This window comes from Phyllostomus hastatus, unplaced genomic scaffold (genome assembly GCF_019186645.2).
Source record: "Phyllostomus hastatus isolate PE091 unplaced genomic scaffold, TTU_PhHast_1.1 phas_scaffold_1066, whole genome shotgun sequence".
In the NCBI taxonomy this organism is placed as follows: domain Eukaryota; kingdom Metazoa; phylum Chordata; class Mammalia; order Chiroptera; family Phyllostomidae; genus Phyllostomus; species Phyllostomus hastatus.
In genome coordinates this window covers 15575160-15589218 of record NW_025334004.1, presented here as the reverse complement: position 1 = coordinate 15589218, position 14059 = coordinate 15575160, and the positions used below count along the sequence as shown (strand labels likewise).

General features: G+C 54.4%; 1 protein-coding gene and 1 pseudogene across 6 annotated transcripts in view; one reads left to right on the top strand and one right to left on the bottom strand.

Annotated features, from left to right (window-relative positions):
* SH3PXD2A (SH3 and PX domains 2A) overlaps window positions 1-14059 on the top strand; it is a 226396-nt gene that overhangs the window by 172448 nt on the left and 39889 nt on the right. The gene's annotated exons all lie outside the window — the stretch shown is intronic.
* On the bottom strand, window positions 6704-7505 carry LOC123828698 (annotated as a pseudogene).

The window sequence follows — 14059 nt, the reverse complement described above, 5'->3', positions numbered from 1 at the left end:
GGGAAAGACAAGGGCTGGCCGAGATGACCGCGTGGCTCCCTGGAATCTCACTGCAGGAGGGCAACTCTGTCCCTCCTTCCCGCATGGTGCTCATCGGTAGTGGGAAGTCATGTTGTTAATTGTCTCTTTGAGTTTGAGGACGGCCGAGAGGACTAGAGGAGGAGGGTGTACTCAGCACCGAGGACAAGCCTGTCCCGGGGGACATAGGTGGGCAGAAGTCAAGACAGTCCAAGCAAGACCTGAGTGGCTTCAGGGAGAGCATGTTTTGATCCAGCAGTGGGCCTGGGGCCCCGCCAGGAAAGGGTTCTTTTTCTCCGTTGATCAACAGGGACAAATCTCACAGAAAGATTCAGTAGTGTTGTTAGTTTTGCCAGCCAGCAAGCACGCATCTGCCGTTGGAAACGCATCTTGTCTTTGGAAACCCCTCTCCTCTGGACGTAAAAAGCGGTGTCTGAGATCTTCCTCTGTAGGACATTCTTATGGCTCGAAGACCACATTGGCTTCGCCTTGCGGTAGGCACAATCTGCTCTATTTTTTATTTTATTGACTTTAGAGCAAGAGAGAGAGGAAAGTGCGGGGGAGAAACATCCATTTGTTGTTCCACTTATTACTACATTCATTGGTTAATTCTTGTATGCGCCCAGACCAGGGATCAAACTCGCAACCTTGGCCTACTGGGATGATGCTCTAACCAACTGAGCTACCTGGCCAGGGCAATACATAATCTGGTCTAAGTTCTGGCAGAGTAGTGATGGCAAGGTCCCAGTTGCTCTGATTTCTGTGTTGAGCAAAGCTGCATGCAACGTTCCAGGATTGTTTCTCTCTCAGGACTAGGGGCCAAGGAAGGATGTGCGGATATGAGTCAACAGATGCTCATTCCTTTCCTGCCTTTCCTTCTCTGAGCCTCTGCTTCTTTCCTGGCACCAGTGTGATAATGCTGGGAGCCCTTGCACTTCCCCGAGGCACACAGCTATAGGAGCACAGACCAGAGCGTGGTGCCGGCCAGCAGTTTGGAGCCCCGCTGGCCCATCCAAGTGAGAAATTGTACAGGTGAGCAGACGAAGCCTTGGACACACATCCACTCAGACTTGCTCGCTATTAAAAGGATCACTGAAGATTATTGAAAAAAATGCAAGAAAATCTCACTAGGCCCAAGGGTGGGAAGTCCCTCCCAGCCTCACGGGGCCTGGGAACTGAGAACCAGAAAGTCAACACCAGCCAAAGCAGCTTCTCCTGCCTCTGTCTCTCTCTGGTACCGTGCGGATTTAAAGCCGAGCTTTGGCTTTCGTCTAGCGGCAGACCAGGCTCGCTTCTCTTCCTGCTTACTCAGAACAGCAGCCCACTCTGCTGCTGCGGGTTTGTCAGAACGAGACTCTGCACGGCTTTTCAGTGGAGGTAACCAGCTGACAGTGACCTCTGGTTCTCTGAGTTCAAAATTTCATGTTTGAATTCTATTGGTTCCTGGCCAGCCAATGGATTGACAGACCTTAGATCTGGTGCCCAGCCCTGGCTTAGTCAGCTGTGTCCAGGAGAAGTGCCACAGGGTATAAACATGCCTTCCTAGCCAACTTCTTCAACAACGGCTGTTGGAAGGCAGGTTTTGAAGAACAGAGATACAGAGGGAGTGAGGTACTCCAAAACCTGTTGGCTGCGACTGTTTTTGCGTACTTTGTCAAGGTGTGCATAGCGGAGAGAACCAGGAATCAGGAGTCTAAAAACTAGGTTTATGTGCTATAAGTTGGAATCACTCAATTTCTGTTTCCTCAGAAGTATAAGGGGGCAATGATACATATTATGTGCCCTTTAAAAAAAAATAACCATTCATTATTTGACACCTATCTTTATCACTGAGACAAGCTAATAAGCTTTCAGTTGTATGTCCTAAGGATTATTTTATGATGTCAAAAGGCAGTGCATTCTTCGCTTACATATTTTATGTGTTGGAATCTTCTTAACATTGAGGATGTGTCTCTTCTGTGACTTAGATATTTATTTTCATGAGCATTGTTAGAACTGGTTCTGTATGAGCTTCTTGGGAGGGAGAAATATGCTATGTATAGTATTCATTCGTTTCGCAATTCTCAAATACCTCCTCTGCCCGAGGCCTCGTGTGGATTGGGTGCATCCGCATCGGGTCCCTGCTCGTGTGGGGCTGAGACCCTGGTTGCGAGCATGCTGGGCACTATGGGGCTCACTTACTGTAAGGTGCGACTAGTATAGTCCTGCACACCTCCTGTGGTCTCTAGTGGACTTCTGTGCATCTGCTGTACTTTTGCCTAGTTTATGTGCTCGCTAAGGAGCTACCTGCTTGCTAATTCAGACTGCCCAGCCACCCCCAAAAAGAGATGTCCCAGTAAAGACAGGATAGGCTATTTCTAGAAAGGCGGGTTTATTGCAATCTGCATTGCAGAGAAGTGAACTAACACTCTAAACTCTGCATCAGCCGCTGAAGACTTTGGTTCCGATGAGCCGGCCCCATCTGGACGTGGGAGGACTGGCCCCCATGAGGTCCTGTTCCGCCATCAGAAGGCCTTGGTTTCTGACAACATCTCTCTAAGTGGGCCACATGTGTGTTCCTGCTGTATCAGCCTAATCAGCAGTTCCAAAGTCCACTCTGGTCCAAGACCGCCTTTGCTGTGTACTTGTCCACTTCACAGAGCGGGCTGGAAGGGAAAGGGCCACAGAGCACAGAAGCGGGCATAGCTGGGGCAGGCTGCGTGCAGGAGCTGGAGGCATTGGGCTGGGACCTGGAGAGAGGAGGGTTGGGGTGGCAGAGAGGGGAGGGAATTTCAGCTCCAGGTGGGTGGAGAGCTGGGTAGAGGGCTGGGCTTGTAGGGGCTGAGACAGAGAGGCAGGTAAATGGTTGCCTCAAGCAGTGTGTGCTGATGGAGAAAGTGGAGGCTGGGCAGTGGTGGGTGGAGCTGTGGAAAGCAAGGCGACAGGACTGGGACCTGAGAATAGTGGCACTTTGAAGCAAGTGATCCTGGCTGCAGGAGGAAGGTGGCAGGGGAGATGTGTCCAGGGACAAGAAATCGCTCTTTCCTTTAGCTGGATCTTCACGGGCTGTTGTTAGGGGGTGTTCAAGGGCTTGTCAGCACTGAGCACTGCCAGCCACCTGCCTGGAGCCCACTGCCAGGTGGCTGGGTGGGGCCGTGGGCTCCAGGCATGCCCTCTGCCTTGTCTCCCCCCCCTCAGTTTGGGCAAGTGGAGTGGCCAGTCACTCTGACTTCCTATCAGCTTTGTGGACCAGTCCTGTCCCAAACTCCTCCAAGGCCATTTTCCTTGGACAGTCATTTCTGAGCAAAAAAATTATGGTACAGTGGTGACTTTGGAAATCCAGCGGAAGTGCCAGAGGGCTCATCCCAGCCTCGGCCCCAGGGCAACACTTGGCTGCCTTCCCTTTCAGGGGGCAGACACGTTTGCACTGAGTCTGTTTGCAGGCACCTCCCAAATGCCGCCTCCCTGGGTTTGGGCACCCGGGAGACTGGTCGAACCACACAACACTCAGACCCCAGCAAGGCCAGTCTCCAGGTGACCCGTTGTCACCAAATCCAGTGCGGTGGTTGACTAGGTGCCAGGCCAGGGCCTAGAGGTACAGGAGAGCTTGAACAAAACCCCACCCTCTCGGGGCTCCCACGTAGGGAGAGCCAGTCACGAGTGAACCAGGAAGTTGGTGGGAGATTTTGAGAATGCAGCGCAGGAGACAAACAGGGTGCTGACAGCAAACACGCAGGGGGCGGGGGCGGGCGGAGTGTGGCTGGGAGAGGCCGCTCTGAAGAGGGGCCGGGAAAGCTGAGATGCATGGAGCCTGGCAGACGGAGGGAGAACCGGGAGCAGCGGGTCTCGGGGACAGAGGGGGTGAGTGAGGGCAGAGCAGGAGGAGAGGCCAGGGGTGCCAGGCCAAGGCACGTTGCTCTAGGTGTGACAGCCACCCCGCCCCCCACCAGGAGTCCTACAGTAGAGCCAACAGGTACCCGCACCCCCCTCCCAGACACACCCTAGCCCAGGTGCCCAGGCAGCAGGCAACACAGGAGACCTTCTGCCCGCCCCCGGCACACGACATTGCCTTTGTCCCCAGTAGAAGTGACAGGTCTCACCACAGGGTTTCCTCCACGCTCACAGAACAGGCTTCCACCCTGGAGTCGGCACTTTCTGGGGAGCACGATTTGTCAGGATCGGGGAATTCGGGTGGAGAAGCTGCCCCTCGTCCTGTCCCCAGGTCACCCCGCAGCCCTATGGTGTTAGACCCCTCGGCAGCTGGGTCTTCAGTAGTAACCTCGGTGGGAGTGGGGTTGCCCAGGGTAACCGCCCTCGCCTCTCTCAGCATCTCCTCGGAACCATAACCTCACCCTCTGCGTTCCCAGTGCTGACCCGCATTCCCTGTCCCTGACCGCTGCAGGGGAGCGGTCAGGCTGACACGGTTAGCCCGACTGCCCCAAGAAGCCTGGTGGGAGCCAGCATTCACCGGGGTTCCCCATCCTGGGAGCTGAGCTGCGGAATCCCAGTAAATGGGGGAAAGCTTCTGGCTTGTGTAACCCTCAAGTTCATATCTGTGTATGTTTGAAGCATGCTATATGAAATTATTGGGGGTTTTTGTTTCATGGAATTGCTGCAGTCCCAGCTTCTACATTTCCCTTCTTAGGCACCTCTCAGGCTCATGCAAAAATGCATGTGCCTCCCCTAAGCTTTCGTTGGACTGGATTACAGGGAAGTGGCCCAGGCACCACAGGAGGCGAGAGAGGGCCAAACTCAGGGGCAGAGTCTGCCAAGGACTGGCCGTGAGGAGAGCGAACCGCAGGGCGGTTTGAGACCGGCGCGCTGTGCTAGCAAATCCCTCTCTCCTGTTACATCTGGCCCGTCGGCATTGCCACAGTCCACCCTTGGATCGCCGTGTCCCAGACCCTTGTGTCTTAAGGGGGGTTCTAAGCCCAGTGGCCCAAAGCCTGCATGTCTGTTTCCTTAGACTCCTGCTGGCCGGTCATCGGAGAGGTCGAGGCCACCTGGGGAGTGCCTGCTCATGCCAAGCAGTAAGGGGTTTGAGACTGTTTTCACGCTGACCTCTTTCCAAATCAGAATGTTTTGTTTTACAAGATATGAAACTGTGGTTTATAAAACATGCTGGTAAGAGGAAGGGAAGACGTTAGCATTCCATCCTTCTGAGGCAGCAGTGGAAGCCCAGGGCGGTTAAGCGACTTGCCTCAAGGTTGCACAGCTGGGAGGCAGGGCATGGGCTTCCAGCACACACTGCAGATCCAGGGTTTGGAAATCTTGATGGGTGGAAATCTCTTCCTTGTGGATTTGACTTCTTTGGAAAGCCCAGTCCAAGAGTGTTCGGCTGCACTGTCTCCCCAGGAGAGTCGAGGCCAGTCCCACTGAAACCCTGGCTGAGGAAGGAGAAGGGCTGCGGGTAGGGTGCTGACTCAGTTTCCTGCAGAAAAATTCCAGCGTTCAACCCTGCCAGGTCCACGGGCCAGGCCCAGACCTAATAGATGGTCAGGGGCACCTGCGGTCTTCCCAGAGATCTGCCTGCCAGGGAAGAGCTGCCATCCTGCCTCCCTCCCCCTCTCCACGTCTTTCAGTGGTCTCAGCCTGTCTGAGTGAGGTGCTACACACAGGGCCTGCTTTTGTAGGATGAGGCTTGCTCATACAGTCGACAAGCACAAAGCACCTACTGTGTGCCCTGCGGGGTGCCCAGCACTGGGGTGCCGCAGTTGACAGAAAACAGCTGTCCCTGTCTTCCCATCACGGGGGTGATGGCATTCCAGCACTCTCTCTTACCTGCAGGGTCAAGGCCCAGGTGCAGGGAGTCAGTCATTTTCACAGTGCACCTGCCACATGCGAGGCGGAAAGCACAGTGTTGCTGGGGCGGATGGGTAGTCAGGGTAGTCTTCTGGAAAGGGTGGGCCTTGCACAAGGAAGGAGCTGAAGGAGGAAGCTGCCCTCAGAGGAACAAACAGGAATGACTCATGCAGAGGTGTGGAGGGTGGCATGGACAAACATGATCTGGCCACAGTGCCTGGGGCTGCCTGAGCGAAGACGTTCACCCGGCACCAAACAGGCTGGAGGGACAGGCCCAAGGGCTCAAAAGGCCTCAAATGGCAGGTGAAGGAGAGTCCCCTGTCCCTCCTTACCAAGCTAGGGAAACAAGAAGCCTCATACCTGCTTAGGGCTGGGGCCGACTGACTGACTGAGGCCCAGCCCCCACCCAGGTGAGACGGTGAGGTGAGCAGGCTCCTCAGCTCCCCAGCCCTGGGCCCCTCAGCCTGGTGCAGGAGCTGGAGCCGAGAGACAGGCAGCGCAGAGGCGGGCCCCAGACTTGGAGGCGCTTCCTGCGTATTGTTCAAACAGACCCTTTTTTTCATACACGGTGGCTTCCCCCTGTAAGGTCATCTTCAGAGGCTCCAACCTGAGAAAGCAGACTTCTCTGTTCAGAGCCACGGGTTTTCAGGCCAGGTGGGGCTGGCCCACAGGCTGGCTGTGCGGCTACCCCCCAGACCAGAGGCTCCGCCTCCCGGCCCCTTTGGTCCGTCTCTTCCCCCAGGAAGGTGGTGGTGAGGTTGTTGCTGAGGTTGGCCAGACCTACAGTCCTGGTGTTTCTGGGTACTCTGTCTTTCTTGATTGTTGCCTGTACTTCTTTTTTCCTTTTTTTTCCTGAAGGAGCATTTTTATTACTTTTATGTACAGAAACCTCCACAGTGTACACTCAGCCCAGCTTGGTGGCCAGTTCCTTAGCCTTGGCCTTTTCCAGCTGGGCAGTGTGAGCCACCAACTTGGGACCCAGGACGTTGCCTCCCCATTGGTGGGAGACCTCATCGTATCTGCTGATGTAATCGGTCCAGAGAGCTTCCACCAGCTTAGCCAGAGCCCCTTCGTCTTCAGAGTTAACCCATGTGGAGGCGACGGTGGTGCAGGTCTCCCTGTGGACTAGACGCCCCAGCCCGGCCTTCCCCTGGGTGATGCGGTAGGGAGCCCCGTCTTCTGCTCAGGGCAGGCAGGAAGATGGCCAGCTCGATGGGATCCCCATTGTGTGCAGTCACCCCCAGCTGGCCCTTCTTGTTCTCCACCGGCCGGTGACCTCTTCATCCCCTGCTCAAGGACAGGTGGCCTCTTGGTGGGGACGTCCTCTTTGCTGGCAGCTTTGTTCTCGGCCCGGGCCAGCAATCTCTGCTTCTTCTCCTGCTTTGTCTCTGGCCAGTCCTCGGGGGCCAGCTGAGCAGCTGTGCAGCCGTTGGGTGGTCCAAGGCCTGGGAGAACCGGTCAGTGGCAGGGGGCACTTTCAGACGTTCATAGAGAATAGCCCTTGGCCTCTGCGGCTGAATGTGGCGGGGCCATTTGACAAAGCAGGTGAGGTCCCTTTTGGGCTGCATGTCCTGTCTGATGCCAGAATTCTTGGGCCTCTTCTCAAACAGAGGGTCTACCACCTTCTCGGCCTCCTGCTTCTTCACGACAGCATGGGCCGGCGCTACCTGCTTCCCCTTAGCCTTCTTTTCCTTTCGCATCTTGGGCAGCTGGAGGAGAGAGGACCATCTGTACTTCTAATGGATGCCTTCTCTAGGCTGCAGCCTTCATCCACTCTTCGTGGCCCCTCCCCCATCTTTTGATGGTGGCAGGATGTTGAGCTACTGCCATCAGGATGCACCCTCGGCAAGACCTGGGGTGTCCAGTCCTGCACCAGGGCCTGCAGGGCCTCCAGGCTTCTCCCGGGCCTGGCAAGCGACCTCCCTGCTCTCTGGAAGGCTTCCTGCCAGTTCCAGCCACCCACTTGTGGCTCAAGGCATTGGGTCGAGGGATTGCCGCCTGGCACAGGGCTCAGGGTATCATCTCAACAGGCAGAGTGACAGTGTGCCCTCATGGAAGGAATGCCAGGATTTTAAGAGGATCTAGGTCAATCAAGGTTCTAGGCTCAGCCACCCACTAACCAGGTGACCTTAGGAAAGCCGCTTTACCTCTCTGGGCATCGGCTTTCCTCACCTGTGAAACGGAGGCGTGATTAGCAGTGAGGACAGGGGCCGTGGCTGCTTTCCAGGCACCGAGCTCCCCCATGCCTCGTGCTTTTGGCCAGGTAAGAAGCAGGCCTTTCATCATTGTGGTTCTGGGGCTCCTAAGATCCCCTCTCGCCTCTGGGGCTCTGAGAAAAAGCCACTTTCGGCTCAGAGGGATCAGGCAAGGGGAGTTTGACCATGTTGGCAAGCCTGCAGCCGGCTCTCCTGAGCGGCCAAATGGGTCACTGGCTGCAAACATCCCTGGGTTTGTAATGATGATCACAGGGCTCGTGGGCTCCTGGATCACCTTTGGAATGGGTTTTGTGAGGCCAAATGCTTTGCAGATTAAATTTCCGGAGAAAGAGCAGCTGAGAAATAGTCTTGAGCTTTGCTAAGCCACTTCTGGGCTATGGCAGCAAAAGGGGTGTGTGTGTGTGTGTGTGTGTGTGTGTGTGTGTGTTCACCCCTAATAAAAGGGAGAGGAGTAGGCGAAAGAGGAAGGTAGTCCAATCCCCAGCCTTCCTTTCTCCTTCAATTTGCATCAGCCAATGGGACTACTTGTGCTGCTGTGTTGTCCAGGATGGTGCTGGTAACAGAAGGAATATGATTAGTGTTCTGGAATTTCATGGTAGGGGTTGGGGGGGGGGGGCTGGTTCCCCCCTTTTTTTAAGTAAAGTAATGTTTTGAAGAGTTGCCCTGGAAAACGGCTGAAAGCAGAGAGGCTGACGGACGTCTTTGGTCATGTCAGACGAGGACAAGACTATCCAAGTGAGCAAGGGTGTCTCTCCCTGTTGGCGGTGCTGCGGGGTTCCAGGGATATCCTGCCAGAAAGCAAGCAAGGGGCCGTAATCACAAACAGGCTGAGATCAGTTTCAACCAGAAGTATTACTTTAGCCTCTTGGCTTTGCTGAGGAAGAATGCAGTTTCCCTTGCCCCTCCTCCTGGGTCCTTCTCAAGTTCAATAAGATCTGTGAAAGCAATAGGTCTGGAGCTTAGAGAGAGGCCAAAACTCAAGCCAGCGAGGGGTCTCAAAGGCCCAGAACGGGAGGGTTCTATCAACCTCCACTGGGATTGTTGGGGGGCGGTGTTGCCTGGCCTGTTTGCTGTCCACATTCTTCCTTGGGGTAAACGGGAGAAGCCAGTTTTCCCAGAGGCTCTCATGTCTGCCTGGGGCCTCCTCACCTCCATCTTGCCCACCAGCCAAGTGTCCTCCTGACCCCTCTGCATTTTCAGGCTGGCACTTTTGTGTGTGTGTTTGCCATGTACTTAGAACTGGGGGTGCAGGGACGGGAGAGGTCAAGTGGGGTTATAATGAAACTGGCTCAGCACATTGGAGCAGTTTGACCGCCCTTGGAAATGAAAAGCTCATGGGTCTCTCACCTCTCTTCGCCCCAGCACAGCCCTGGGAGCTCGGCTTCTGTCCCCTGTCCTCCACCTCAACCTGCACCCGCAGGCGGGCATCAGATCAACTCCTCCATGCTTGGGTATGAGTAGCGCTGCTCCCCAGAGTGCTGACACTGTGAGGGGTGCACTTCCCCCGGCATTGGCAATGGGAGCAGGACCAGGGCTGGTGAAGGCCTAGCTCTCCTTGCCAACATAGCAGGGATCTTGAACTGTTCCTTGGAGGAGCAGAAGGTCATTGGCCTCATCATCAGGGCTTTGCATGGGGAGAGTGGACATCCAGAGCTCCTGCCCCATTGCCTCCCTGATGAGTGCTTAACTCTAACTGCAGCTTCTGAGCCCAGCCCTGTGCCCTGGCCTCACTGCACAGCCAGACACAAGTTCACCCACCTCCTTGGACTTAAAGAACTTCCACTTTTGATGGGGCCAGAGTGACTTATCGGCACTGATGGGGCAGCTGGGAGGAGGTATCTGGACCCCAAGGGCCCAGCCTGCCTTCCATACCCCCATCTCTCAGCCCCTATGTGGCCAACTCACCACCTCAGGGCCCGTGGACGAGAAACTTCATTCTAGAAGTGATTTCAGGGTTGGGGGCCCTGGATGGAGTCAGAGCCTGGCTGGAACTCTGATCCAGAGACCAGGACAGAGTAGGAATGGAGACGCATCTAATGGACAGACCAGAGCTGGGGAGCCAATGGTGATATTGCTCACTTCTCGGGGAGCAAAGTTATGGCCTGTCTGGAACACACCTGGGGTGCCTTGGGCCGGTCATGGCCCACCTCGACTCCCAGACATCTGCTGTCTTACTCTCTTCAGACCTCCCCACCTTAGAACCCCTTCTAGAATGGAGTGTCTCCGCCCAAGGGCTGAGCCTTGGTGGGATGATCCCATGGAGGGTGGGAGGAGGGTATTGGAGAACAGGAAGATCAGTGACTTCCCAGCTTCCCACCCCATCTCTCTGCCCCCGGCTACCAGGATCTTCCTGCTGATCATAGTGGGTGTTGATCAAAGGCTAGGCCTTGTTCGAGTGGAGAAAACCAAACCAAGCACAGAGGTGCGCGTGTAGTCAGGAGCTGGAGATCAGGCATTCACTCAGTCCCCACCTTTTATTTCCTGCTGTGTGCCAGGCACCTGGACACAGAGCCAAAAAGGGAAGACTCGATCTCCATGTTACGGAACTCGCAGCCTCATGGGAAAGTAGGCCGCTACCTGCTTCAGACCTGACAATGGTTGATGATGTATTTCGAGCCAGGGTGTTGACTCTCCGCAGACCCCTTTTCTTTGGGTCTTGGGAATGCTAGGCACCAGAAATTGATAGGGTAGAGATAGGAAGAGCTCCATCACTAATTGGTGTTCATGAATGTCAATCATACTGCCTGACCAATTACTGTAACTGTGGTAAGTCTGGAATGAGGCCTCTGGATCTGGTCTGAGTGTGGCCTTTTCTCCGTGGACTGGGATGGGATCTGTACTAGATCAGCAGGTAGGAGCTAGGAAGACAAGATGGTGTCCAGAGGCAGGAGACACGGAAGGGGAAACAGGGCGGGAAAAGCTCAGAGAGAAGGCCTGTGCCTAAGCCACCACAACCCAGTGGGGGCTTCAGGATGGTTGTTTCAGGGCCAGGGTAGTCAGGGTTCAGGTTAGACCGGTTTGCTATTTTCTGGAGACTTTTAATACTAGAAACGGTGGGAAAGGCAAGGAAGGGATGTATCGGACAGCAAGCCATGCCCCATTTTCTTTGCAGTCACTGCCACTGCCTGTAAGGCACCAGTAGTGTGGTGTCCATTTTACAGATGAGAAAGCTGAGGCCCAGAGCATCCCTCCTTGCAGGGGACACTCTGCTGCTCCTGGACCATCTTCCACAGGCCCCTAGGCCCTCAGTGGGGTGCCATGGGGGGGGCTGTTTTTGGTGTAGTGCTCTCCTCATCCACCCTGTGGGGCTTGGGGCTTGGAGCCTGGGGCTGTCCATGGGTCCAGAGCTCCAAGCTGCACCCACCAAAAGGAGGGCATTGTGTTTCCTGGCAGAGGAGCCAGGGCCCCTGGCCCCTGTGGAGGCCCAGGGCTAGTAAGGCTGCTTTGAAGGGGCTTGGGGAGGGCCGCCCGTCTCTCTGCATTCCTCCAAGAGCCCCACCCAGGGTGCAGGCTTGTCCCTGGGGCTTGGTCTGGGGAATCTCCCTGAGCCTGGGCTTTCCATTCCTTTGCGGGGAGAGGCCCACATGAAAACAGCCTGGTCAGGTGTAGGAGCGGACTGAGAGAGCTGGCGGATGGGAGTATCAGCTTCCTGGGTGATCTCCCGCAAGTTAAGCAATAAACAACAAAACTGCCCAGGCCTCTGGTCTCTGCACACAAATCCCCCTAGGTGAGCTATGAGTCAGAGAGAGGTGCCTCCTGCATCTGGGGATCTGGAGGAGGGAACTCTGCCCAAGGGCTGAATAGCTGCTCTGGATTCTAGCAGGGCAGGTGCCCAGGGGCCAGAGTGGTGGGAGTCGGAGGCAATGCCCAGCACTGACCCCACCCTGACCCCTGGAACTGGACTCGAGATACTGAGGCAAGAGGGACTGTGGAGTGGATGGAGAAGCCAGGGTAGGAGGAGGAAGGGTTGTGCTCATCTCTCTGTGCATTTCATTTTTAACAACTGCTCACTGAGTCTCCTCTTTATCCGGAACACTGAGCCAGGCAGGGGGCTGGACAGGATGCCAAGGTGAGCAAGACTTGGCCTTTGTCCTCAGAGAGCTCCTGATCAAGGTGGGGCAACAGCTAAGCCAAACCTGAGGTCAGGGTGCTGGGGAGGCACAGGGCAGGAGAGCAGAATCCCAGCTGCAGGAAGTCACAGGAGCTTTGCACACCTGGTGGCTTTGAAAGATGAGGCTGGGGCACCTTGATGGACCTGAGAGTCTATCATATTTGGGGGCTCCTGAGCCCTGCTTGCATGGGCAAAAAGCAAGATGAAGGGCATCCCCCACCCCAGACCCCACAAAAAGCTGTGTTCAAATCCCACTCTGCCACTGAGTAGCCAGGATGTGGCCATTTTGTTCCTCAGTTTCCGTATCTGTCCAATGGGGATACTGTTTTGAAACCCAGGTGGCTATTGGGAAAGTTAACTGAGAGTTGTCAGGTGGCATACCCGTTTTCTTTTCTCTACAACACAGGGATGGGCCGCCGCCCAGGCTGGGCAGCAGGTTGCACGCAGGGGAAGTTAGGAGTCCGTCAGGTTTCCGAAATTGCTCAGAATGACAGTCAGTCCAGCTCCGTCTACCTATAACCCAGAGACTTTTCAAAGCATTTTCCCCATCTCTTATCTTAGAGTAATTCTATAGGGAAAGTAGGGCAGGTGGCTTTGTTTCCATTTTTTTTAGAAGAAGCTGAGTTTCAGAAGGGTAAGTGGTATGCACAAGACATCAAAGCTTGATAGCGACAAGCTTGGATTCACACTCCGGGGCTACATGCATATTGTTAACCCAAGGCTCCTTCTGCAAGGTCGGTGTCTCCCATCGAGTGGGTCATGCAAATGTGTGGTGGGCACAGCATTAAATGGCCTTGAGTCCCATCACAAGAAGGTTATTTCCTTTTGATTCTCTTTCTCTCCAGGCTGGGTCATGAAGAAAGTCTCCACTTGGGGCTTTTGTGTTATTAACACTTGCTGATGTTTTTTGTTTATTTGACCTAGAGAAAATCTGGCCCCAGCCATTGTGTCTTGCTAGAATTTTGTCTTACTGTCATGTCAGAAGTGCATAGCACTGTTTCAGCTTGTGTATTTTGCTAGTTATCTTCTATTTATGCCAAAGGATACTGGTTTTTCATTAAGTGTAGCATAGGAAAATGTCTTCTTGAAATACTAAGGTATTTAAGGTTTTTTTAAAAATAAAAACACTAGGCCCTGGCTGGTATGGCTCAGTGGATTGAGTGCTGGCCTGTGAACCAAAGGGTTGCTGGTTTGATTCCCAGTCAGGGCACATGCCTGGATTGCAGGCCAGGTCCCCAGTAGGGGGCGTGCAAGAGGCAATTACACATTGATGTTTTTCTCCCTCTCTTTCTCCCTCCCTTCCCCTCTGTCTAAAAATAAATAAACAAAACCTTATAAAAATAAAAGCACTGTGCAGGTGCTAGTTAGGTAGCTCAGTTGGATATCTGGCACTCTATAATGCCTTAGGTTTGGGAAACACAGTTACAGGACATTCCAGGTGACCCTGCTCCCGCAGTCTCCTAGGGTGATGCCAGTGGCTCCCAAATTCCAAATGGGAAAGGAGCCTGGAAAAGCATCGGCAGCCGTGGTGGCTGCTCCCCACACGGCCTGGAAGAATCCACGTTGTCACAGGGCCGCTGACGTCAGGCGGTGCCGGGTTTTGCAAGGCCTCTATTTAAAATTCCCCAGGAATTGAGTAAGGAGGGTTTGGAGGGAGGAATGCCCTGGACAAATTGTGGGGTGGGTTTGTTTTGTTTATGGAGATGGTCTTTAAAGTTGAAATTGCCCCCGTTTTATTTTTGCCCCAATTGAAGAGGGGCTGAACTCAGCTGGATGGGAGGGGACGGTTGTCAGCCTAAGGCTTTCTGTTGCAACCAACTTGATTCCGGGGCCAAGAAGTCTCTGTTTTTAGCAAAGAAAGAAACAGGAAAAAACATCGCAAACCCATACACGTCTACTTCTTAGGCACTGGATGGATGGAGTAAGCTAGTTA